Source organism: Euprymna scolopes, chromosome 16 (assembly GCF_053919585.1).
Source record: "Euprymna scolopes isolate OS-2025 chromosome 16, ASM5391958v1, whole genome shotgun sequence".
NCBI lineage: Eukaryota > Metazoa > Mollusca > Cephalopoda > Sepiida > Sepiolidae > Euprymna > Euprymna scolopes.
The window spans coordinates 23,717,796-23,744,173 of record NC_136497.1 but is presented as its reverse complement, the minus strand read 5'-3'; the positions used below and the strand labels follow the sequence as shown (position 1 = coordinate 23,744,173).

The following is a 26,378-nucleotide window of genomic DNA, read 5'->3' as shown; positions in this document are numbered from 1 at the left end:
CGTATTTTAAAATTCTGAAGATTGGTCATCTGCCTTTTAGTACAGACCAGTCAGTCTATTGTGTGTCATGAGTAAGTAACTGGAATGTGTGATTAATAGAGAAGTGGTTAACTACCTCAGCAAACATGCAATATGGTTTCCGTTCTGCTAAATCTACAGCTAATGTGCCAAATTTTATATTACACAGGATTAGTGAATCTCTCGACAAGGACTTCTTTTATAAAGCAATAGTCCTTGACATATCAATTTCTCTTGATAGGGTATGGCATAAAGGTTTACTTTCAGTTCGCCAGTTGTGGTAACCCACACTGGAAATACTTTCTCAATCATTAAATCATTTCTCCCTGATAGGCTTATAAGAGTAGTTCTTGATGAGCACAAATCAGAATTTCATAGTATCAGCCCTGGCGTGCCTCATGGTTCTATCTTGATCCCAACTTTCTTGCTGACCTTCATCAATGATCTTCCAAGTCACATTCTTAGATATCATTCATAGATATTTATGCAGACAACATCACAGTATATAGCACTACTTTAAAGGCCGACAATGACCAATACCTTTCTAATTCTTTCTCATCTGATCTTGAGAACATGGTGCCATGGGAAAGAGGTGACTGGTTAATTTTAATGCATCTAAAACGAAGCTTCTCTCTTTTCATCGTAATCGCTCTGACTCCCATCTCGCCTAATTGAAATGCGTGACTCTTGTCTTCGAGTAGCTGCATGTCTTGATAAGCTTATGAGACTGACTTTCACTCCTAATCTGTAACGGAACACATACTTAAAATTTTATGCTATAATCGCTGGAAAAGTGGTTGGTTCAGCAGATATCTTACTGACGATGCGATTTTCTATCTGTATGAGAGTCAAATACGTCCTAGAATAGAATACTGTTGCCGAATCTGGGCAGGGATTGCTCAGCGCGCTCTATCTTGTATTGATGGAGTTCAAAACTGGTTTCGAAACCTAGTAAGTGGTTCCCTTTTTTCTTCCCTTGAACCTCTTTCTCACAAAAGAGACGTTGCGAACCTGTCTCTGCTCTATCGTTATTTCATGGCAAGTGCTTGTCTGAGCTACAATCTATGATCAACCTTGCAAAATTTTCACAAAAACATTCGACTAGCTACAACCACTATTAACAATTTCCCCACTCTATATTGGTGCCTAAATCTAAACACAGATTCCATGAACAAAGCTCTTTTCTAGAACTGCATATAGAGCAGTGTTCTATTAGCTTGCTTTTCAGCCGATAACAATATCAAATCTAATGTGAACAAGTTCTTGTTGAGCAGTCCCCTTAAATAATCCAATCCACACGATTAACGATTACAAAATTACCACCTTACGTTAATTAACCCTTATAATCGAGCAACCTTTTGGCCGTGATAAGTATTTTAGTAACTTCTTTGTAGAAAAAATCCATACCATGGCTATAAACTTTTTACCTACTTTTTTCCACCTTCAAGATCTTTTGACCTATGCGTGCATTTTTCCCCTTTTTGGCAGTCTTTCTCTTCCGTCGCGGAGTAGTCCACAATTATGATTGGCTCACAAGGAGCTTTCACACATGTCATCAAAGATTTCTCCTTGAATACAACCTGTGGTGTTCCCTGGAAGCTTAATGACAACAAGTCTCCCCAGATTTCTAGTAATCTCCACCTCTTTTGATAACATTTGCAAATAAATGTGCGTTATTGCAACAGCCGCTTACCATTGATTTCTCGCTGGCAGCGGCCGTTGATTTCCACTGGAATTTGGTAATAATCCTCCCCAAGGTCCCAGTTCTCTTGGAACTTGTCAAGTGGAGGTCTGGTCATCGTTCTCTCCTCGGTCTTTCTATACTCCTTGACCCTTCTCGGCTACCTAGCATCACTATTTGGGGGCAATTTATGGAGCAATGGGAGGGGATGGATGAGAGGATACATATGCAGCTTCAATGTTCTTGGTTCCATGTAACGCTTCTTCGTGCTTTGCCTCTGCAGCAGTTTGTGTGGCCAGCGCATGAAGTTCATTATTATTATTATTATTATTATTATTATAATTATTGTTGTTGTTGTTGTTGCTGTTGTTGTTGTTTTTTTTTACTTTGTGACGCTCCCGCTTGATCAGAACGATGAAGGCCGCCAAACCATCAATATACCGTGCGATTTGATCCCAAGACTAATTTAGGTTGAGCACATGCCCTTCCAACTGATTATCGTAATTAATTAAAAATATTATGTTTTTTCCGAATACAGACCCTAATTACATTGGCCATTCGTGCACCAATAAATATTGTGATATATACAGGGTGATCCAATAAAATTGTCGCCCTAGAAAAGACGACATGATTCCATTTCTGTTTGATAAAAATCAGCTTTTTTGTTGCAGATCATCTACCAGTTGACCAGTTGTGTACAAATCGCAAGAACTATAGGAGTCTTCTATCATGTCTGAAAGTTACACACTCTTCAACGAGCGAGATCGGAGATGCGCCGCTGTACAACTCATGTTCAGTACCAATCCAAGTTATGACGATAGGAACATTGCCAGCACCATCTAAATGCAAATACGGACGGTTCCATGCTTGAGGGCGTGCGCAGGGTGATTAAAACAAAGTTTCCAGTTACCGTTAATGTCTTTTGTGTAGTTTCAATTAAGGGCCACATCATACGACCTCACAGCTTCGAAATAGGCTTGAAAATCAACACCAAAGTATACCTGAGTGTGCTGAAGAGGTTGGTGCAATCAGATGGCTGATGGCAGACTTCGGGTGTGGCATCGGCACACAAGTCCAAAGAGACACAGGATTTGCTTCAGAAAAAAGTCCTACGACTTTGTATCATTACTTCAATGGCTCCCTTCTTCCCCGCGCTGAACCCGATATACTACTTCGAAAAAATGACCAATATGATCTCCCACAACAAAAACGTTTGATCGCCGCCATCAGCCGAGTATTCGCCGAGCTCCAACCTTCGCTTGTTGAAAATGAATGCTCTTAGCTCCGAAGCAGTGATTGATGTCAGCTCTACTACATAATCAAGTTACCTGAACTGATTTATTCAATAAAAGTTTTAAGGTACTTTCTAGTGTTATTTTCCTTAGGAAAACACCTTTATGGTTCTACCTTGTGTGTGTATATATATATACCAGAAGTATCCGTCGTTGACTGGGTTCAAAAACAGCCTACAGAAAAATGGACTGTGATTGATGAAAGTATGATAGGTTATGAAAAGGAGGGGGGTGTAAAGAGATAGGTTTTGATACTCAAAAATTTTACCCTAAGTAAAATATGATGAAAGTAAAGATAATTTTCGCGAAAAATTTTTTTTATATTAACTTTGTTTCCATTCGTAGCCAAGAGTGACCAACAAAATTATGTTTCCTTATAAAGAGAAAATGTTATATATATAATAATATAAATGTACAAGAAATAAAACTTACCATAGTCAATAAAAGTTACTTTTATGGTAGAAAAGTTCATTGGTTTGTATTTTTAAGTAGTTTGTAAAAAAAATATTTTTTTTAATTCACGAACCGGTTTAAAAAAATCAAAGTGACAGCGACTTTTAAATGGAGAGCCCCGTTTTCAATTGGAAGGGGGAACATCTAAGCATTCTGTGTTAACAATTTAAGAGAGCCCCATCAAGGAATATTTATAAACATATTTTAATGTTTTCCGTTATTTTGTGCTTGAAGAATATACGATTATGGCAAGTGTAGTTTATATAAAAATTCATTTCAGTAGGTATCGCCTCAAATTTCGTTTTAATTTCGGTTCGCTGAAATTTAAAGTAAAGATCATTTAAAACTATTTCAAAACAAAAAAAAAACATGAACTGAACTTTTATTGACTATGGTAACATTTATTTCTTGTATATTTATTTTTTCAGGTAGTCGTTTGTTGCCTTTTCTTCTAAACACTCTTACTAAATAATATCGACGAAGTATCGAAAAACAAAGAAACAAAAACAGTTTTGAAAAATAATGAAGCTTCACTTACTTTAGTAAAATAATCCGCAACGGCAAAATGGGATGTTAAAAAAGTAAACACGTAATTACTTTAGTTTTTAAAGCAAGGAATCGATGTGAATATGAATAAGAAGCAAATGGCGCCCTTTTCAATCATAACAGCTTCGTTTCAGTTTTACAGTATTGAACGGTGTAGTATTGCGTCATCGGATTCAAGGTTGTACTATTGTAATGTAAAGAACACGCAGAAAGGGTTGTAATCAACTGAATTCCTTCTAGTACACTGACAAAAAAAAGCTTAAACAGATATATAAATACAAATAAAAAGGTTATATAAATGTTTTTAAAAAGACACATAATCACGTGAGAAGAGTTTTTCCTTCTTTTGACACGATAACATGCAATGTTCTTATTTTTTTAATTATTTATCTATTTATATATTTTCGAAAGAGTGCCACGTGCAAGTGGAGAAGGAAAAAAAGAGTTATGAAAAATTTGTGTCGAGAATTGTCAAACGTTCCGACTTTTTTTTGGCTTTAACTTTCATAAGAACGTGAATTTATGAGGTGAATTTATTCGACTCAATAGGATTCAACTCAAAAAAATAAATAAAAGTTAACGTGAATTAAGATTAAAGTTAAGGAGTTATTGTGGACCCTCACCCTTTTAAAAAACCTTGTTTAACTTTGTGACATATTTACATTCTATGGAGGTCAGATGCGAACGAACACTCAATAATTTTATTATACCATATTTCTTTAAACTGAAACACAATTATCAAAGTATATTAACGCAAATAGATATGAAAAGTCTGTTAAAGTTTGTGCCATATTTCCATGGAGTACAGGCGCGAACGCAAATCCCCAATTTTATTATATCATCCCTATTTAGGTGGAAACATGCGTATCAAAGTATTCTTATGTGCATCTATATAAAAAACCCTGTAAATGTTTTTTTTTTCATTTTTATTTCCATACTTTGGAGTCTAGGCGCGAACGCAGACCTCACAATTTTTATGAACCACCGTTCTGCTAGACCAAACATGCCCATTCCTGTGTCTCGATCATACTATGTAATCAGTTTTTTAAAATAGTAAACCATATAGGAGACTATTCGTGACCAGACACACACACAGACGTTAAGATTTATATTATAATATATATATATATATATATACACTTGTGCCCGATATTATTCATACCCCCCTTTGAAAATTGAGTTTATTAGGTGTAACTTTGTAAGAATTTATTGTTTACGTCCATATTGATACATATTCTTAATAAACCTCTTCTGATCATTTTCGTCATTTTAAAATCTCGGAATACTTGTAATAAAAGAAATATACAGCTATTTATAAAATCTGCAATGTTCAAAAATAATCATACCCCCTTATTTTTTCAGTATTAATCGAGTTTCTGACTGTTTGTTTCCTGTTTGATTCTTATTTTGAATGCTTTTATACAACCTTTGATTAATTTCATTTCGTTTTTTGCATTAAAATGATATCAACTGAAAACCAATAAAAGAATAAAAATTATTAGAATGGGGAAGAAAAAAGAGCTTAGTAATGATCTTAGGACTAAAATTGTGAATTCACATAAGGATGGTTTTGGTTACAAGTCAATTTCCAAGAAATTTGAGGTCCCTACAGCAACAGTACAGAGCATCATCAAAAGATTCCAGAGCCACCATACAACAAACAACTTGATTGGTAGAGGAAGGAAAAGGAAACTGTCTGCTAGAGCCACCAGGAATATTGTAAGAAGTATTAATGCAAATCCAACCACCAATACTAAGGACATTTTAGAAAATCTGGAGTCTTCTGGCATAAAAATATCAAGACAAACATTGCAAAGGACTCTGCATGAAAATGGTTTGAAAGGAAGAAGACCAAGAAGGACTCCATTGCACACCGGAAAACACCTTGCAGCACGTCTAAAGTTTGCTAGGACCCATGTGAATTCTCCAGAGTCCGTTTACACAAGTATTTTGTGGACTGACGAAACAAAAATTGAATTGTTTGGCCATATGGATGCTTCTTACGTTTGGAGGAAGAAAGGAGAAGCTTACAACCCAAAGAACACCATACCCACGGTGAAACATGGTGGTGGTAGCCTAATGTTTTGGGGCTCCTTTTCGGCTAGTGGTCCAGGTAGTTTTGTCAAGATAGATGGAACCATGAAGAAGGAGCAATATTTGGAGATACTCCAGAAAAACATTAGACAGGATGCGGAGAAGTTCCATTTAGGACCAAACTGGGGCCTTCAACAGGATAATGATCCAAAACATACTGCCAAAATAGTCAAGAAATAGTTTGAGGATAATCAAATTAAATTTTGGAATGGCCTAGCCAGAGTCCCGACCTGAACCCTATCGAAAACCTCTGGCACATATTGAAAACTGAGGTTAAAAAGCGGAAACCTAGAAATTTGAGGGATTTGGAGAACTACTGCATTGAAGAATGGTCAAAAGTCAGTGTTGATGCTTGTAAAACCCTTGTTGATAAATATCCAAAACGGTTACAGGCAGTTATTAAGAATAAAGGGCATGCTATTGACTATTAGTAAGAGAGGTATGAATAATTTTGAACTAGTGCCATTATTGTTTTTCTTTGTATAATGCTTCAAACTTGCATAATTTATTTATTTGTTGAGTTTAAATTAAATGCTTGTGCTTTATTTATTGTTTGAAATCCCTTTAATATTGTCTACCTTCTGGTTTGAGCAATATTCTTATAGAAATCTCCAAGATCCGAGGGGTATGAATAATATCGGGCACAAGTATATATATATATATATATATATATATATATATATATATATATATATATATATATATATATACAGGTTTTAAAAAAGTCACTAAAAAGTTGAAAATCTTTGTTATTTCACCATTAATGATTTTCTTTTTGTCTTTTTAAGATATTTTACAGATAATATTTTTCGGAAATGAATTATGGATAAGTATAGCATTGAACAACGAACATCTATTAAACTGTAGGATAAAGATACAAAATCATTTTAAAACTAACAATAAAAATAGAAAATAAATAAATAAAAATAAATGAATAAACAAGCATATGCATAAACTATCACACACACACACACACATACACACACACACACATATATATATATATATATATAAACTAACATATGAAATAAATTAACCTAGATTTAAAACAGGCCAAGACACTAGATATCTACGCTACATAGCACACGCACAGGAACGGGTCAATCGGAGGTCAACTGGACCTTTGTGCTGTAAGTGCCTGCTCATTGGCTGATTTGGAAGGGTGCGGTGGATACTAGAAAGCTGATTGGCTGACTAAAAACTCAATAAAAAGTGAGTATATAAAATCGCGAGACAACCACAAAATTCTCGCATAAGCCTGAAGAATACTAGAGTGGATGAAACGCGGAATATTCAGTGTAGCTCAATCGCCATATGTATTTAATAACTTACGATATATATATATATATACATTTATATATATATATATGTATTTATATATATATAATTCACACACACACACACACACACACACACACACATATATATATATATATATATATATATATATATATATATATATATATATATAATTCACATGTAGCTGAGCGATAGAATGAAGAGGAAAAACAGCGATAAAACGAATTATTGTCTTGCATAGGACTTGGACTTCGAACGATGAAATGTATCGAATTTGATTCCAAATTTGAATTGTTTGGTAAAATGTTACCTAAGCTGAGGTAAAGATTTAACCTCTTTAGCCCACCTGGGCTTCTATCGGTCGTGAGAATCGCAACATGTCTTTGACCTAAATTCATATGCGAGATGTCTTGTATTGGCGTTTGACCAATCGGTTACCAACGGAACATATGTGAAAGGCTTTGATTGGTTCTCGAAAGTAATGGCGTTTTATCGACCCGACTGCCCCTCTAGATAGTATGTCTATCGACCGATTTAGAGAAAGTTGGGGACAATTTAAGACAGTTGCAGGAGTCGCAACAGAGCCTAGTTGACGGGCGTGAAGTAAACAAAAATCGGTATTGGAAAGCCGACTAGATTTTCAAGACATATGAATGTGAGGACCATCATCAGCAGCATCCCAGGCTGTTATAACAGCATCAGCAACCACGGCTCTCCAAATTGTTGAGGCATGCTAATCTCAAGAAGACAAGTAAAGAAGCTAGTTTTCCGTTGCTTCCGTCTTAATTAGAGTGCATCTCCCCCAGTGAGATAAAAGCATCCTCAGATACTAACTTGGAAATTTCTACGACTCGGCGCGGTATATACAGGGCCTAGCCTTCCCAAAGTCACCCATCTGATAATGGCTAGTCTCATCTTCGTTTAACTTTTGTGATCTGACGAGAACCGGTGCATTTGCGTGAGTGTGCCGTATCCAATCTATCAGCCCGAAAAATAGCAACTCTGCTAATCAAAAGCCTATTTCAAAACAAGAGAAGGACGAAAGCCACCCTTTTACTCGAAACCCAGTAGATTTAGACAACAGAATCTTTTTAGACAGACAGAGGAATGTATATTGCGTATTGAATGAAAAAAAGCCCTATTTCGTTGTCTTGATCATGAAAAATAAAATAAAATGAAATAAAATTATGAAATACAGTACGGATTCATTAACTAGTAGCGAGTGAAATTTGAATAATTCATCTTCCTTCTAGAGTCAAAAGTTACTGCTCTAATCTGCCGCGTGGTTAAGAGAGAAGGAAACAACGACAGACAATAATTTTTATTTTATTTTTTCTTCTCATATTATTCTTTTACAGTACATACTACGGACACAGAAATGGGCATTTCTTTCTTTTTTCACTTCTTTGCCTTCTGTTTTTGAATGGTTGTTGATATTTTTTGTAGCACTGTGTTGTACAACAGAGAAACAACACCAGTCGCGTAGCAGACATTTCTCAATTTTTTTTTTTTTTTTTTTGCAGCAGTGACGCCACATCAACCGACTGAATGACAACTCCAGTTTTACAGAAGGGGAACCGCACATTGCACCAGAGGGTTGAATAAATTACGGTTATAGAACGATCGATAACTTGGATTAACCGTTGAGTTGCTCGTCATATGACTCAGTGCCTCGTGACCCGGATAAAAAATATACACAGCGTGGGCGTGTCACGAAAGAAGATGTGGTGTCCGATGCCGGATTCCAAGGACTCTGTAACAAACTGGAGCCGTCTCTACTTGGATCCCAGAACTTTATAGCTTTTAATTGGTCGGTCATGACACACCCGACCATGTTATACTTTTCTTCTTATTATTATTAATTTTTACTCACACGAGTCATAATCGATAATTGTTCACTGTGAATAACAAGTGAGGGAGAGGTGTGTCTGATTAAGTAATTGTTCCTGTTTAGCTTCCCTGTAAGTCATATAATGTTCATTCTTATGTTTTTATGTTCTGTTTCAGATTACTTATTGTTTACTTTATGTTCGCTGATTATATTGATTGGTTTCTGCATTCAATAATTTTGCTTCCCTTATTTTTTCCCCCAGATATTTAGTGTTGTGCCTAGTGCTTGTTCTGTTAACGGTATTAAGTTAATTTTTTTCGTGCTTTCTATTTCAGCTCTTCGGCAGGTGCCATGTATCTGCTGTATAATCTCATGAAATGGCAAAATCGATTTGGTAGATGTTTCATTCTTGCTGGTTATCACACCCAATCTTTCTGCTTGGGTAGGTATGTTTGTATGTACTTAAATGTTCTGGAGAATTGTATGATATTAATTACTCTGTACCGTCTTCGATTAATGTGTGCAGATTGATCTGCATGTTCAAAGTGCAAATATTTGCACGGTTCACAGGGAACTTCTATTGCGACGCACTTGTATCCTTTTAGTATGCTTTTTTTAAAAGTTAGTTTGTTCTATTTACGTATTATGTAATTAGCGGGGGTAGGGAGCCCAGCTTTGCCCCGACGTAAAATACGCTTAAATAGTATATTTTTTTATTTGTCTAGATTTCGTATAATCACTAATGTTCTTATTTACTTGCCTTGCCAAGACACAAGATGGGGTTTTAACGTTAGGAAAATCAGGCCATCCCCCCAAAATGGGACACTCTGGATAAGAACAAACATGAAAATTGCCCCAGTATAGAAAGATTTCTGCTTCAAAAAATGAGGAAAGGGTAGGTTAAGTGTGGCATCAGAACAAAGAGTACACTCTGATCTTAGCCTTAAAACCAGTGATATTTGTGGTTTTCATCGACAACGATGGAGGACATAACCCCCTTCTTCATTTGTGGTCACTCCCACCCTTAAAATATTTTAATGTAACCAAGCAGGCAAATATTGTTTTGTTTTAAATAATTGAATTAAATTATAATTCCAAACGACATTTATGGTGAAGTACATTAATATTATATTATTTTCGCTTTATATTTTTCCTTCACAATAATTTCTATCAAGTTTTAATTTTTCCTACTAAATTTCATATAAATAGAAATAAACTAAAACTGCTTTTTTCTGATATTTTTTTACATCAAGCATAAACTTTTTATTTTCAAAAATTGAATGCATTTTTAATTTTATGATTACAATTATTTTCCCATTTGTAACCTGGTAACCATATAATTGTTCGATAAACCATATAAAACTGTTTTTTTTTTCATAAACCATATAAAATTGTGTTTTTTCCAATTTTTTATCGCATAATTTGTGAAAAAAGACTTCTATTAGAATTTGTTGGCCCTTAAAATTATGGCATCGCGTAGCGGCAGACTTGGACATAATTTTGGAAGGGGGTAACAACTGTTTATAAATACCGAACAACTGTTTTTAGGACGTATGGTCTTTCGTAAATGATTTAATGTCACGTAACACCAAATTGCCGCAAGAAATTATCGTATTTTTAGCAAAATGCGCAATTATTTATTTTTCTTTTTTAATATTGATTCTTTAAAGAATTTACTATATAATAGTATATTAGTAATGTTAGTCTCACAAAAATATCAATTTATTTTTGAAAGATTTAAACGTAGTATTTTCGTAAAATTATGAAAAATATATGTTTTGCCTTATCTGAAAGATAATAATTATTAGCATAATCAACAAATTTGACTCTCACGAACACAAATGATGTGAACTTGAAGTACATTCAAAATTCAGATTTTCAACCTTGAAATCTGATACGTGCACAGTTGTTTTCTTTTTATTTGTTTGTTTTATCTACATCCCCCCCACTCTTCACAATATAATATATTTTGTTCAGTTTTGACCGATTATTTAAAGCATATTTTTACCCACAAATAAAGAAGGGGGTTGTAGGCAATATATATATATATATATATATATATATATATATATATATATATATATATACCGATTATGAAAAAATAGACTATTATAATGATAACTATTGACTTAATAGTCGTTGAAAATTTCTAATTGATTGGATGATTACTAGATTTTTAAAGAAAGACCACGTCAAAAAATACTTACTTACTCCATTCCATGTTGACCGTGCGTAATTATTATAGAGTCGTCATTTCAAAAGTAAAAAAAGGGTATTTGTGTGCGATCAGCGAGAATCAAAACCGAAATCAAAACTCTAGCATGGTGACGTCACCACTGTATCAACGTGACACATATATGAATTATTTAAAAATTAAAAATAAACTAAGATGAATGTACAAAATGTTTAACAATTTTCTTCATTTTTTACCTATATGTTACCCCTTAAAAACAATTTTGACCTATATTTTACCCCTTAAAAACAATTTTGACCTATATTTTACCCCTTAAAAACAATTTAAACCGGCTAAAGACCCATAAAATAATGGTCCATAAAAAATCCACTCATTTGAGGCCCCTAACGCCGCTCTGCAATGTTTTTTTGGGGGGGAGAGTTTGAAAATATAGAGACAAACAGACCGACAGACAGACAGAGATAGCCTTTTATATATTAGATTAACTGCTTTTTCTATTTACCCAGAATATATATTTACAGTTTTTTTTATATTTTCTCTATTTTGGCTTTGATATAATTCGATCTGATAGTATTGTTTCATGCATATGTAAGTAGTAACGCCGTTCCAGTTTTGAAGTATTTTTTATGTAACCCTGTCCATGTAGTCAATTTTATAAATTGTCTATGAAGCCTTTTTCTTTTAACTAAACAAAATTTAGCGAAAATATTTTTTAACTATTTTTTATTTGTATTAAATTTTATAATAGTTTTGTAGTAATGTGCGTTTTATTTCCTCTGTTTAGTTTAAAGAAGGCATACACAGGAAAACATGATTTCAGTCTACGTTTTTCAGATAAGATTTATTAGTCATATTGTTATTGTTGAATCCCAATCAGTTCTTCGTTGTGATGATTAAATGGACTCAGTGGGATTTAAACGGCATGGAAACTGAAAATAACGCAAAATTGGAATGAGTATTTTAAATGCAATCTCGCATCAACATTAATTCTGTACATAAGAGAAAACAATCGCCATACAAAACTGAACGATCAGAAAAGCACTAAGTGCCTTCATAACAATGTTCGCAGCGGCGTGTAAACAAACACGTTCAAGCAATAATTGAAGCACACATTACCAAATAGCTGCATCTCGCGACCAGGCGTTTTTTTACTTTCATTTTTGTTTCGTATTTTTTCTTTGTAAGAATTTTGTTTTGGCTAAATTATTTAAATCACACGGATTCGTATTCAGACAGATATACTGATACCGTAGAAAACTATAAAAGAACTTATATGTAAAATATTTTTTTCAATTTATATGTGAGACATTACTTATAAAGATGATTAGTTTTTGCCATTGCATATTTTATTTAAATAAATATTAGACCATCGGTGTCAGTATTTGCTATACATATAAAATATATAAAATTTCACTACTCCAGAAACTGACTCAACTTCATGTCGGCGTCTTTCGGCAGGTTACGGAAGGTAGCGGCAATGTAGTGACGCGATTACCCAATCCCAATCAGCTATCAGCAGAGGATAAGTTTCAATGAAATTGTAACTGCAAAAAAAAAAAAAAAAAAAAAGAGAATAAAAAAAACGAAATAAAATTACAAAAATGTGTGAATTAAAAAATAAATCCCCTTAAAAATTAGTGAAAATTAATATCAACAGAAAACCTTTTTGTAACGTTACATGGCGTTACCATTTATTTTAGTTATTCAGAAAGAAAAAAAAACCCTGGAAACAAATAAATAAAAATCCGGGTCGGCATTTTTTTAACAAAGGCATTTATTACCGTTACTTTCCATCTAGACATAACTTTAAAGGCCCCTCGCTCTTCTGCCCCTCTCCCGCCGGCACGTAAACAGCCATTTCTTATACCTCCGTCTTTATCGACCGCACTCTCTCTTTTGGTCGCATGTTGGCTACACCTTCACTTTACACGTCCGTCTCCTTTGGCGTGGACTTTTTCTTTGACCACGTGGTGCCCTTTTTTTTCTATTTTTATTTTCGCGCCAGCTCATGCACACTTCATAATTTGCATACGTGTTTCAACGCTACTCCTGCTGCTGATACAATCGTTTGCCATCCATCCTTTGCTGCTGCTGTTATTTTCACACGCGCTCATACGCGCTGTTACACTTGTAAAGTTTAAAAGCGTCCACCTTATATTGTTTAAAACGTTTCTCGAAAATTTATTATTCACTTTTCTTTAACAAAAAATATCTAGAAAATGAAAAAAATATTTTCTTTCACGGTTGTTTTCGTCGTAAAAATCGATTTGAAAACTTAAAAAAAAACATGTTCATATCTTTTCATGACAAAAATAGTTTTTCTATATAATTTTACTGATGGTAACCGTTTTTCTTATTTTGTCGTTGTGTTTTCATGCGTTTTGCATCGGATTCATCCGATTGCTTGCATAACAATTCTGGACGAGGCCACTGTAAACTCGGGTTACGTTCTGGATAAGTGTAGACATTTCTTACTTATTACGTTAATTGTAATAATGATTTTAAAGGTTAAAAATTTCAAGGATTTTACATAGTCATAATAAATTGTGATGTTATAATAGACGCATTTTCTTTTCAATCTCTTTCTTTTATCTCATACGCCCCCGTGTCTCGTTCATTTCGATTATTTTATTGCAAAGTCAACAAATTTCACAGACTCATAATACATTCTCATGCCATAATCGACTTCAACTCTTTCCTGATCGCACTTCTTATTTTCAGTGCACCGATGCATTGATGTTATATATTCTTTTCTGATTCTCCAAATCTAAAACAATAATTTTCTTCTAAAAAATAACCAAACTAAACAATAAATAAATAAATATTTGCAGATACAAGAAACTTGCAGCATAAAACTTCTTTTTAAAATTGTTGCATTTGGCATGGAAGCATAAAAATCTTTTCCATAATTACTGAATCCGACACCAAATAACTCAAATATTGTTTATACGTCTTTAAAAAATTAAACAAAATAACTTGAAGCTAAAAAATCTCTTTCTAAAATTGATGTATTCGGTATTAATGAGTTGACTTATGGTCGATATGTCGTGAAATAAAAAACAACCCCAAAATCATTAAAATCTATTTGAAGATATAAGGAACTTGAAGCATAACATTTCTTCCCACAATTATTGAATTAGGTATTTAGTAACCCCAAAATGATTACTGTTCCGTAAAACGAACATATAAGAAACTTGAAACATAACGTTGTTTACAAAATTACTGGATTCGTCATCAAATATTCCCAAATAGGCTGATATGTCGTTAAACAAAATACTTCTTATTCTCCCTGTCTCTTCGTAAATATCTTCCCATCGTTGTCTGCGCTCTTTCTCTCCCTCTTCTCTTTTTCTCGCACTTTTCATTATTTACATCATAGCATTACTCTTCCTTCTCTAATCATTCCCCACTTGTCTCATTTTTCTGCCTGTCACCATTTAATGCAAGTACTGATAGACTGTGCACGGTGACAAAAATACAGAAGCAAGATAATAAGCATATCAGTTAGTAGTGGATATAGATTTGATTTACTGTAAAACATTTTTATTGAATGCGTAAGTTACATAGGCACGAGAAAAAACAAACTCCCGGATAAAGTTGTTTCATAAATTAATATTGTAGCGGAATATTCACTGTAGCTTAATCGCCATGTATATTTTATAACTTACTAACTAGCTCTACATACGTATTGAGCACTTTTGAAGTAAATACTTAAAGTTTACGCATATATTTATACTTTCGTATATTAATTTTATGTGAGTAAATGAAGCAGTTATATATATACATATACATACATATATATATATATATATATATATATATATATATATATATATATATATATATATATATAGTCTTATTTGCAGTATTCCGAGTTTTACTGGGTTTATATAATTATACTGTTTTAACAAAAACCAACATTTCAAAGAATAGGTTGATAGCAACAAAAAGTGTATTTCGTTGGCAGTTACAATTGTTTCAGGATTGGACAAATTCAAACATTATGTCGTTTGAAAATTTTCCCAATAACATCCTTTCTTCAGACTTATTGGATAAACCACTAAAACATTATGGAAAAAACATCATGGAAAAAACATTATGGAAAACACATTTCCTTTATAAGAAAAAGAAAACAAGCGAAACCATCTTACTTCTATCACATCTTTGCAAAGTATTTTTTAAGATTTACATATCTACCTATTTTCGTATCTCTATTTAAAAAAAAAGAATCTCAAACTAAATATCAAACGATGTTACCACTAATTACCTATGCCCATTAAATATGTTTTATTTATACTATTTATCGATTCTTAAATTAGATTTCTATATTTCTATTTTTAATTTAACTTTTCTTTTTAATATTTTTAATCCGGACTAATCAACTAAGTTAAGTCGATACGAAACTATATTAGTTTCGTATCGGGAATTTGCTTTGTTTATTTACAAAAAATATCAGCTAGCTTATTTATGTGATTTAAGAAAAGTTTTAGTTTAAAACTTATTCAATAAGGAAATGAAGTTTAACATTAATTTATACTTAGTTCATTCTAATTCTTCATTTAAAATTAAGGATCTCAATCTATTTTTTATTTTTTTATTTTTTATTTTTATTTTCTTTTGTTCTCTCCTATTAAGATTTACGATTATCGGATATTTTAGATGTACAAGGGAGATAACTCTGTAAGTTCGGAATTTCAAAGATTTAGTTGAAATTATAAGTTACCAAACTCCTAATAAGTATTCATAACGATGAAGGGGAAGTAACCAAAGTCGTACGATGTTTCTAGTTTGGTAAATTCCTAATATGCATTTATGATTTATTTATTAATTAAACTGATCCAATTAAAACTAGGATAACCTATTAAAAATATAAGTTTTTTAAAGCGTATCTTAACCATGATACTAATTTCATTACCATAGATTTAACAATTCAGGAATTAAGTTCTTAAAATCTTATCTAATAATAATACACGTTCCATTAATAAGTATTCTAATAATAAAACTAATCTTTAGCTCCATATACGTTTTACTTTAATGAAAGTGGGGGTTCGCCTTGTTTTTTTTATTTAATCGTTTAGAACAAGAATAATATTTAACAAGCTATGATTTTTTCAAGTTTTACTGGTCTAAAAACAGTATCAATTAATCCCCATTCTGTAATTACTAATTTTTTTCATAGTGCTAATTTTTTGTTAAGCTATTTTATAGATTTGGAAACGGTATCAATTATTTCACCATCAATATGATTAAAAAAGTGTTCCCAGTTTTGAAACAATATTGCTAGTCTTTGTTAATCCTTATTATAAATTTAATTTTCTTATCTAGTAATTCACGGTCTTTATTTCTAAAAATGTGTTTCTTGTGTAGAGTATTAGAATCCAGATTTGTTTGCTAGATTTGAATCATTCATCACATCTAACTTACATCATTCTTAGCTATTTAACTCTATATTAAATTTGGCCTTGCACTTAAGAACCTTTATTTTTCCCAGACTGTTTTTATTTACCTCAGATACACTAAAGAAGTGATAGCAAAAATATATTCTGTATAGCATCCAGCCTGTTATTTAATATTTCTTCTTTAGAATTCACAATGTAGAAGGCTTCCAATAAACACAGATTGCACCTTTTTTGATTTTTCAGGTCTAAACTTACTACCCCTATGTACTATTGACCATTTCAATTCAAAATCTTTTTTGTTTCTATGAAGTTCCCTGACCCAATCACCTAATGCAGTTGTATTCCTCTTTTTATTTCTACTGTTGATTCTTGTACCATCCCCCCTTCTATCATTAACACCTTCTCTATTAGTTTCCATCTCCGGTTCATTTTTGAAGGATGCAACATGGTTTCTGTATCTTTCCATAAAATATTATAATAATTATAATATTAAGAAGGTATATCTTGAGGCCACGGGGTGTCTTTTACATATGTTCCATAAAAACAGAAAAAACCCACCGGTAACGTCGTTTTCAAATCCCCCCCCCCAAATGGGGACCAGTGTTTGGTTTCGACGCTAGACTCTTTCTCCAGCTTTTGCTTATATCTGTCTCTTCGGGGAAGTATATAATCATGTTTTTAGTCGCGTGCACGCGACTCTGTAAGTCACTCCGTCGGTCCGTCAGTCGGTCGGTCTGTCGGTCTGTCCATAACACTTTTGTGCTTGGCCTTTTTGGTTAAGATCAAAGGTCTGCCCTTGTCTTTTTGGCCAAGATCAAAGTGTAGTATCTGTTCCGGCAAATACTGCAAGCAAAAACCATATGTGGGGGCGACCCCACATCTAAGACCTTGGTTCATTGTAGGTGCAACCATTCATACCAATTGTCACTATCCAGCTCCTCTACTCCCCGGGAAGTTGGTCCCCATTTCCCCTTCACTCCTCACATTAAAAATCGGCCTTGTGCCTAATTTGCTCGGTGGGGGAGCAAATAAATACCCTTTTCTTAGCCTTTGGCCAAGATCAAAGTGTAGTATCTGTTCTTACTACATGCTGTACTTATTGTGATATAAAGTAGGGGACCACTTTTCATATTAATTTAATGTAAAATGATCACCCACTTTACAACCAGTCAGTCTTAAAGCCATTCAAGTCATTCTCCAGATCATTCAAGTTGTTTTTGAAGGATTCCAGTTATATTTTAAACATTCAAGTCATTCTTAATGTCATTCAACTCATCCTTAAGTTCATTAAAGTCATTCTAAGTCATTTACTTTTTATTTATTTAAGTCATTTCTGCCCATCTTTCGGTAACTTTAGTTTATCTTTAAGAATTTCATATCAATCCTACATTCACGCATTCATTCCTTACACGAGAGCACGCGACTAATGGCTATCAGCCTTGTTTTTTTCTGATCTTCTGTGTCACACATAAATAAACGTTATGCTCTTACATGAATTTTTCTTTATAATCAACCATTAGTAAGTTTGTTGGAGAGAAGTCAAACAAACCGTACACACATATACACACACATACACACACACATATATATATACACACATATATATATATATATATATATATATATGTGTGTGTGTAAAAAATGTTCTCCAGCTGTGATCCAAACAAAAACTTAAAGACAGCACGTTGCATTTATTTGCCACCCCTCTGGGGATTAGGCAAACACTGAGGCATAGGTTAGGGGGTTCTTAAGTTTTTGAACAGGGGAGGGGACATGTTGCTGATTTATTAGAGCTACGCGGGTCAAAATAAAAGGACAGTGACCTAGATGCGTTTTATAGTGTTTTGCTAAATAGCTTTGCTCTTTAATGAACCAGTTCTGCTAAATATCATTCTTTCAATCATTTACCGAACAAAAAGAGATACCACCATACTATTTTCATTTTTTTTAAAATTTCCATTTAAATTTTTTTTTCCTGAATATTTTTACGTTTTTCTTTTAATAAGAATCTCGCAGGCCGTAATTTGACTGATCTGACTCGCAGGTCGTAATTTGGAGACTTCTGGGTTAGATAAAAATATGTAGTTAACGAACTGATTTCAAACCTGGCATATTCAGGTTTTCACTTTGTATAAACACTTAACCACCATCAACACACAGTAGACTTGGAGAGAAACCCCGCAATAATCGTGCATTAATATCGCTTTTGTGGCTCAGTAAGAAAATATAGGTTAAACATCGTTTTAGGTACATAATTACTGCAATTTAATTGCAATCTTATGATAACCCAAGTTTTTTTTTTAAATATCTAATAGTTGTGACGTAATGTGATTCTATGTATATAAGAACAAATCAGGGTTTAAATAATCAGCAACTTTTAGTACACCCCTTACTATACTGAAGCAATGATTTCGAAACGCTTACTCTTGCTACCACAAAGATTTGAGAAAGTATATAAGTATTGTTTTTCAATTATAATCTGCTTTTTAGACTTTTCTATGTAAACATTGCATTATAAACACTAGATATGCTACGTACCATTCACTATTATCTGCTTGTTTAGCAGCTAACTTTTACGATTGAGCCCAACATATAATCTAAGTTCAGTTTGGCAACAACACAGCTTTTTACATATACGTATACACTCCCTTCTCAGATAGAAACTTTATTTTTACTTGTATGTATTACATATGCTTAATCATATATCTAGCTAGCTACTATTATATAAAAAGAACTTGTGTGTGTACGTGTGCGCGTTTGTGTGTGTAACCGTCTCCAGCATCAATCACTGCCTCGATATGGGGTCGGAACTAAGAGCATCGGCGAATACTTGGCGGGTGGCGGTGATCAGGCTGACTGGTGTTGTAGAAGGTCCTGTTGGTGATGTTTTCGACGTATGACCTCACGAAGTTGTCTACCAAGTTTAGGTCGGGGGAAAGGAGCAAGAGCCTGGGTCTCTTTGGACTTGTAGGCCGACGCTGAGTCTTGCTGCCACATCCAGGGTCTGCCAGCACGAAGAGATCACTACACACTTCAACACGTCCAGGTATACTTTCAAGCCGACTTCGAGGATGTGAAGTGGCATGATGTGGTCCTCATTTGAAACAACACCAAAGACAATCCGCTTGTCCGAAAACTTTGTTTTTATTAATCTGGGCATGTCCCTGTGATTCGTGGCAATCCAGCTACGCATTTTGAGGGTGCTGGTTATGGTCCTGTTTTCTTAACTTGGATAGGAAGAAAGCATAAGTTGTACAGTGGTTCATCTCCGATCTCGCTCGTTGAACATTGTGTCAGTTTCAGACATGATAGAAAGCTCCTATCACTCTTGGGATTTGTACAAAACTGGCCAACAAAAAAAAAAAGAAAAAGAAAGAAAGACAGAAAGAAAATAAAGAAGAAAACGGGTTTTACTCAAACGGACATGGAATCATGTTGTCCTTTCTGGGGCGACAATTTTATCGTTCAACATAAATTATAAAATTATAAAAGCTATCCCTACTTATCAATAACTCAATTCAAAAAATGAATAACTGAACCATTGCGAAAACATTGTGTAGTATTCTTACTTAAACGAATCTACTACGATATGAATACTTTTGTTTGTATTCGATTACATAACTAAATGACAGATTAATGAAAACAAGCACTTAATGGTGCTGATCATTTTTCAGAGAACATACATGGCTATGCAACAAATTGGACACTATTGATATCTTCATTAATTCATCCGTTTCTTAGGGAAAGCGTATTGCTTTTCTTGTCGTGCACTTTGCAATTCGCAGCCAGAATCTGGAAGCAAAATAATGAATATTGTTATCACAATGGTTGATGTAACGAAGGTACACTTTCTAATTACAAACGATATCAAGAACTTTACATTGATAATAATGTTTATTGCTTTACAAAATAGTAAGATAACCAGCAAAGAGAAATTTCTTGAAATGCTTTAATTCACTGTTTAAGGCAATTGATGAACATGTCTAAGACTCCAAGACTATATCTATACTCTCTGGTTATCTTCAGAATCATGAAGGGTAGCATTGCTTATTTGTTAAATAAATTCACAATGTTTAATGAAATTTATTTGCAATGAAAGTATAACAATCTAAACAAAATCAAATGTACTATTTCCCCATTCAAACGAAACTTTTTGGATTAGTTCCCCAAACCTCGCTGTATTGGATAGCGAAAAAAAGCATATGACCTTCAAGCGTATTGGAAAAAGAGTGGCTAAGAAACATATCAAAGAAATGTCAGGATTTGTTATTGCTTGAAATAATCAACTGAGTAATTCATTTCTCGTTTCGTTTAACCGCGAGGAAACAGGATGGGAACGACAAGAATTATTTTCATCTAGAACGATATAAAGGACAAAGTTCAAGAATATTATTTTGGTCATAAAAACATATCTAACTTCTATCCATTATCATGAAACAAGATGAAAATAGATTTGCTTTCCACCATCGGATTTGGCAGAACAAAGCTTCCATTCGTTTTCGAGTGTCTTTTCAGCGTGATGGGGATAAACTAATGTTCTTACATCAAATACATCATCATGCGTCGCATCTTACGCTTGGTGCGGATTAGGAACCCACGTGACTTATTTTTCGCTATTTCTTCCGATCCGGGGTAAGTAGGTTGATGAACACCTCACTGTAAAGAGAGATGTCCAATCAAAAACAGTTTCTCTTCGCCCTTTCCTTGGCTTTCTGCTGCTTATTCTGCTTTCTAATACACCCTCATATAACTCGTATAACTTTGACAGGTAATCAGTTGCTAGTTTTACATGGCCAAAAAGTTTAAGGGTTTTACTTTTGATTTTATCAAATAGAGGAGGTAGGGAAGTAGTTTGATGGAGGGTGGATATATATATATATATATATAATGGGAGACGAAATTACTTCACAGAACGTCTGAAACGCGTCAAAACGATTTCAATTATATAAACACATTATTACAATGATCTAAACATAATTTTCAATGAAAAACTAAGACACGGAATAATAAAATAATGTTAAAAAATACACATTGTTGGTGACCACCCCCTTATATATATATTTCAATCAGGCGATGTCCCGTAATGAAACGCATTACGTGATTTTTAAACACCTCAATGCGATTGGCTAGTTGTTTAGTCCATGTGATACACACATTAATAATTGCGAAAAAAAAACAAGCAAATAAAACAAAATTACCCTTTTCTCCTATATGCTTTAAGAACACAAAAAATATGTAAAATTTTCTTTACTTGGCCTTTTGGCCAAGATCAAAGTGTGGTATCTGTTCTTCAGATGCGGCACTTCCATTTCTCGTTCTCTTTCGGTGGAGGAGAAATCCTTCACGACTGAGACAATTTTTATTTTTGTACCTTTTCTCCACGTTAAAAAACAACCCTAGTGTCTAACTCTGTCTCGTGGGGAGGCATTGTAAATAGGTATATTTTATGTATCAAACGTTCTAACTACCGTAAATTATAATTAAATGAACATTTACCGATCTCTCTCAGCTATGCAATTCTATTTTCATTTCTTCACTTTTTTAAATTCAAAACTTTTAATGAGAATTCAGAGAAAGATTCCCCCCTCGTTTTAGCGTGGCCATTTTTTATGTATAAATGTCCTTTTTAGAGGTGGCGAACTTTTATTAAAAACAAATTACAGATAAATATTTTTATTATGAAAATATTTTCTATTATACCATATATATGGTTTATTCCAGAATATAATTTTTGGTATCTACATTCAATAGTTTCGCAGTCTGAAATTACAGAAAACAGAGATTTCAATTTAAAGTTTGTCGCTTCTAACAAACACTCTGTACAAACGACAAAAACATATGTAAATTAACTAGCAAAATAACTTTTCAATACCTTGTTTTGCTTTAATGTTATTTTCAATTATACACAAACAAAACATGCTTGCACGTCGATAAATTTCGATAACCAAATAAAACGGCTATTATTTGTTGCTTTTTTTAAGTATTGTTTTGTTTGTATTTACTTTTTTTTACAAAAGGTGATAAAGATTTCCCGAACATTATATACCCTTTTATATCCCATTCAGAAATCATTAACCGAAAACCAGAAGACATAGTAGATGAACTAAAAACCGGAAGACCTAGTAGATGAACCTCCATCCGTCATAAGAATGTGATTTGGGAAAAAAAAAGACTCAACAGTTATAACCACACTTGTATGTTTACTCGAAGGAATTGAGTGTCCTGTGCATGTATGAGATTACAAATATTGTTGAACGCTCAAACTAATGTATAGTCTTGTTCGAAATATATATTGATATATGTGCTTGCAAACTTAATGAACCACTATTGTCATTTCGTCTATATTCACTCTTTAAAATTACCAACACACTTGATTGGATATATATATATATATATATATATATATATATATATATATATATATATATATATATATATATATATATATATCTCAGAGGAAACATAATTTAATTTAAATACCAAAAAACAAGAAATGGGCAGGTGAAATTAAAATTTCCTTAAGGCCTTATCGTCTGACCCTCTAAGAGGAAACGTCAGAATGATAAATTAAAAACTAAGAAAACGAATGAGGGAAGAGGGGAATTTTGGTTTCAGTTGGAAGAACAGTGGAGAGAAAAAAAAAAAAAAATTCTCACTGTTCAGGTGGTTTTAAATCAATGAATATCTCCAACTGGTGTTTCAGAATCTTTTGTCTACACAGGCTAGGTCGAGAGTTGTTAATAACTAACGCCTCAATGATATTGAGATGATAGTTCGACCTAGCACTGTATAAAACAGAAAACCACCCATCGGAATATTGATCGGCACACCTATTTATACTCAACAGGTGATTGCCAATGGCGGACTCATGAGCTTGGGAGTGCCCGGATGTTCTCGAAACCTGGTGTAGTCGAATATCCCGAGGGATATGTTGGGATATTCTCATTTCTAATCTTTGGGATGTTTTGCCAACGTAGTCAGCTCCACACTGACAAACGAATTTATAAACAACAGAGTTCTTTTGAATGGTTGGCAAAACATCTTTACGAAAAGAAGAGAAAAAGGTTCGAGTTGTGTAAACTACTCTAAGCATAGTAGCTGGAAAACAACGTTGAGTAGCAGAAGAAATCCTTTTAACAATATGAAGGCCATCAGGACCCAACCATGGTAATTTTAGATAAATGGGACAACGTGATGGATCAATATGTTTACCACTATTAAATGTAGTAATTTTACGTTCAATAGTAGATTTTATTATATTAATGGGATATCCATTATTAAGAAAAATATTTGTGATTTCACCAAGTTCCGTATCAAGACGGTTTGGTGAACAAATCATAAGTGCACGATGCGTAAGAGCACTAATGAGGTTTATTTTTCTAGACTGAGGGGCAAAAGAAAACCAATTAAGATAGAGCCCTGTAAATGTAGGTTTTCTATAAACAGAGGTCTCAAACGTAGTACCAACTTTAGAAACACGAACGTCGAGGAATGGGAGAGAGCTACAGTCTTCAACCTCCATAGTAAATTGTAAAGATGGATGCAGGTTGCAAAGAAGACGAAGAAACTGTTCAGCTTCGCTCCGAGAGGGAAAGCATGCAAATGTATCATCAACGTAGCGTGTGTAGAATGCTGGCTTAGTAATTTTGGAAAATAATTCGTTTTCCAAAAATCCAACGAAAATGTTGGCTAACGAAGGACCAAGAGGGCTACCCATAGATATCCCATCAATGTGACGGTACATAATGTTGTTGAAACTAAAGGAGACTGATTTAGTAGCAAGTTCCATTAGTTCAACGAAAATTCGTTCAGGAAATTGTGGAGATTTTAAGGGGCCACGGTATAGATAGTCAGCACAAATACCAATGGTTTCATCCAAAGGTATATTAGTAAAAAGACTATTAATGTCAAAGGAAGCCAAGAACTCGGTATTTTTAGATAAAGGTAATTTTTGTATCTGAGATACGAATTGAAAAGAATCAGAGATACAATGGACCGAATAAAAAGAAAGCACAGGTTTAAGAAGATCAACCAGCCATTTACCAAGTTCGTGTTGTGCAGAACCCAACATAGATAAAATGAGGCGTTAGTTATTAACAACTCTCGACCTAGCCTGTGTAGACAAAAGATTCTGAAACACCAGTTGGAGATATTCATTGATTTAAAACCACCTGAACAGTGAGAATTTTTTTTTTCTCTCCACTGTTCTTCCAACTGAAACCAAAATTCCCCTCTTCCCTCATTCGTTTTCTTAGTTTTTAATTTATCATTCTGACGTTTCCTCTTAGAGGGTCAGACGATAAGGCCTTAAGGAAATTTTAATTTCACCTGCCCATTTCTTGTTTTTTGGTATTTAAATTAAATTATGTTTCCTCTGAAATTTCTCCTTCCATTTTGCTGTACCAAAAATTTACTTATATATATATATATATATATATACATATATATATATACACAAACACACACACACACATATATATATATATAGAGAGAGAGAGAGACAGACAGATAGAAAGAGCAAGAGATAATATAGCAAGAAAATAAGAAAACGACAATATAAAAATATATATTAATGCATATTGATTTATTCATTTTCCCTGCCCTAATAGTTTCAATATATTACCATTCTCTTTTCACGCACTATTATTTCGCTCCTAATGTAGTTATCGCAAGACCCCGCATCCCTAATATGTTATGTAGCATTTACTCTCCTCTTCTGATGAGAAGCATTAGGCCTCAGAATATCATGGTATAAAGAGTTTTACTTATTATACACTTCTAATATATATATATCATCCTTATTGAACTAACGAATAAGTCTATATGCATTAGTATATATTTTATGTTGTCGTTTTATTATTTTAGTGATATTCTATATATGCTCCCAAGCAATTTGCTGAGCTTTGCATTATCCTTATAAGTTTCCTGTTAAAGAATCGATTATATCTTCTTTAAACTCACCTATATATATATATATGGGAGTTAAAAGAAAAAAATCGATATAATGATTGTATATTTTGGTTTCCTATATCTATATGCATATCCACTGAAACCCGTGTGTTTATTAAAGCGTCCTCAATCGGGGGGGGGGGGCAGAACAAGTGTATAGTACGTTTATTATATAAACAACGTGAAGCTTTCTAGAAAATCATCTTTTATTATTAAAGTTAATTTCAGACACACGTTAACTTATTTACATCATGATGTCAAGTTTATCAGTCTTGAGTAAGATGTACATCTCATTTTAGTTGTTTATAACCCTGTCCCTAGTCTGAAGATCCTCCGTAATTTCTTTATTTCCCCTGCTAATTATGGTGCTGGTTTCCCTCTAATAATTTTTCGTTATGTTTTTTATCATTAAGTGCCTGTATTATTTTTGTTTGAGGTTGTATAAATTACTAGTTTTATCTGCCTTTTACAAGAAGGCTATTTAATATATATATATATATATATATATATATATATATATATATATATATATATATATATATATATATATATTTTTTAAATATAGTTATCCACTAGCTTTTCTAATCTTTTTTACACATTATCGATTTTTTCTTTTCTGGAA

General features: G+C 33.4%; 1 pseudogene; it reads left to right on the top strand.

Annotated features, from left to right (window-relative positions):
• Positions 1-17,841: 17,841 nt before the first annotated feature.
• LOC145296521 (U2 spliceosomal RNA) lies at positions 17,842-17,966 on the top strand (annotated as a pseudogene).
• Positions 17,967-26,378: the final 8,412 nt, after the last annotated feature.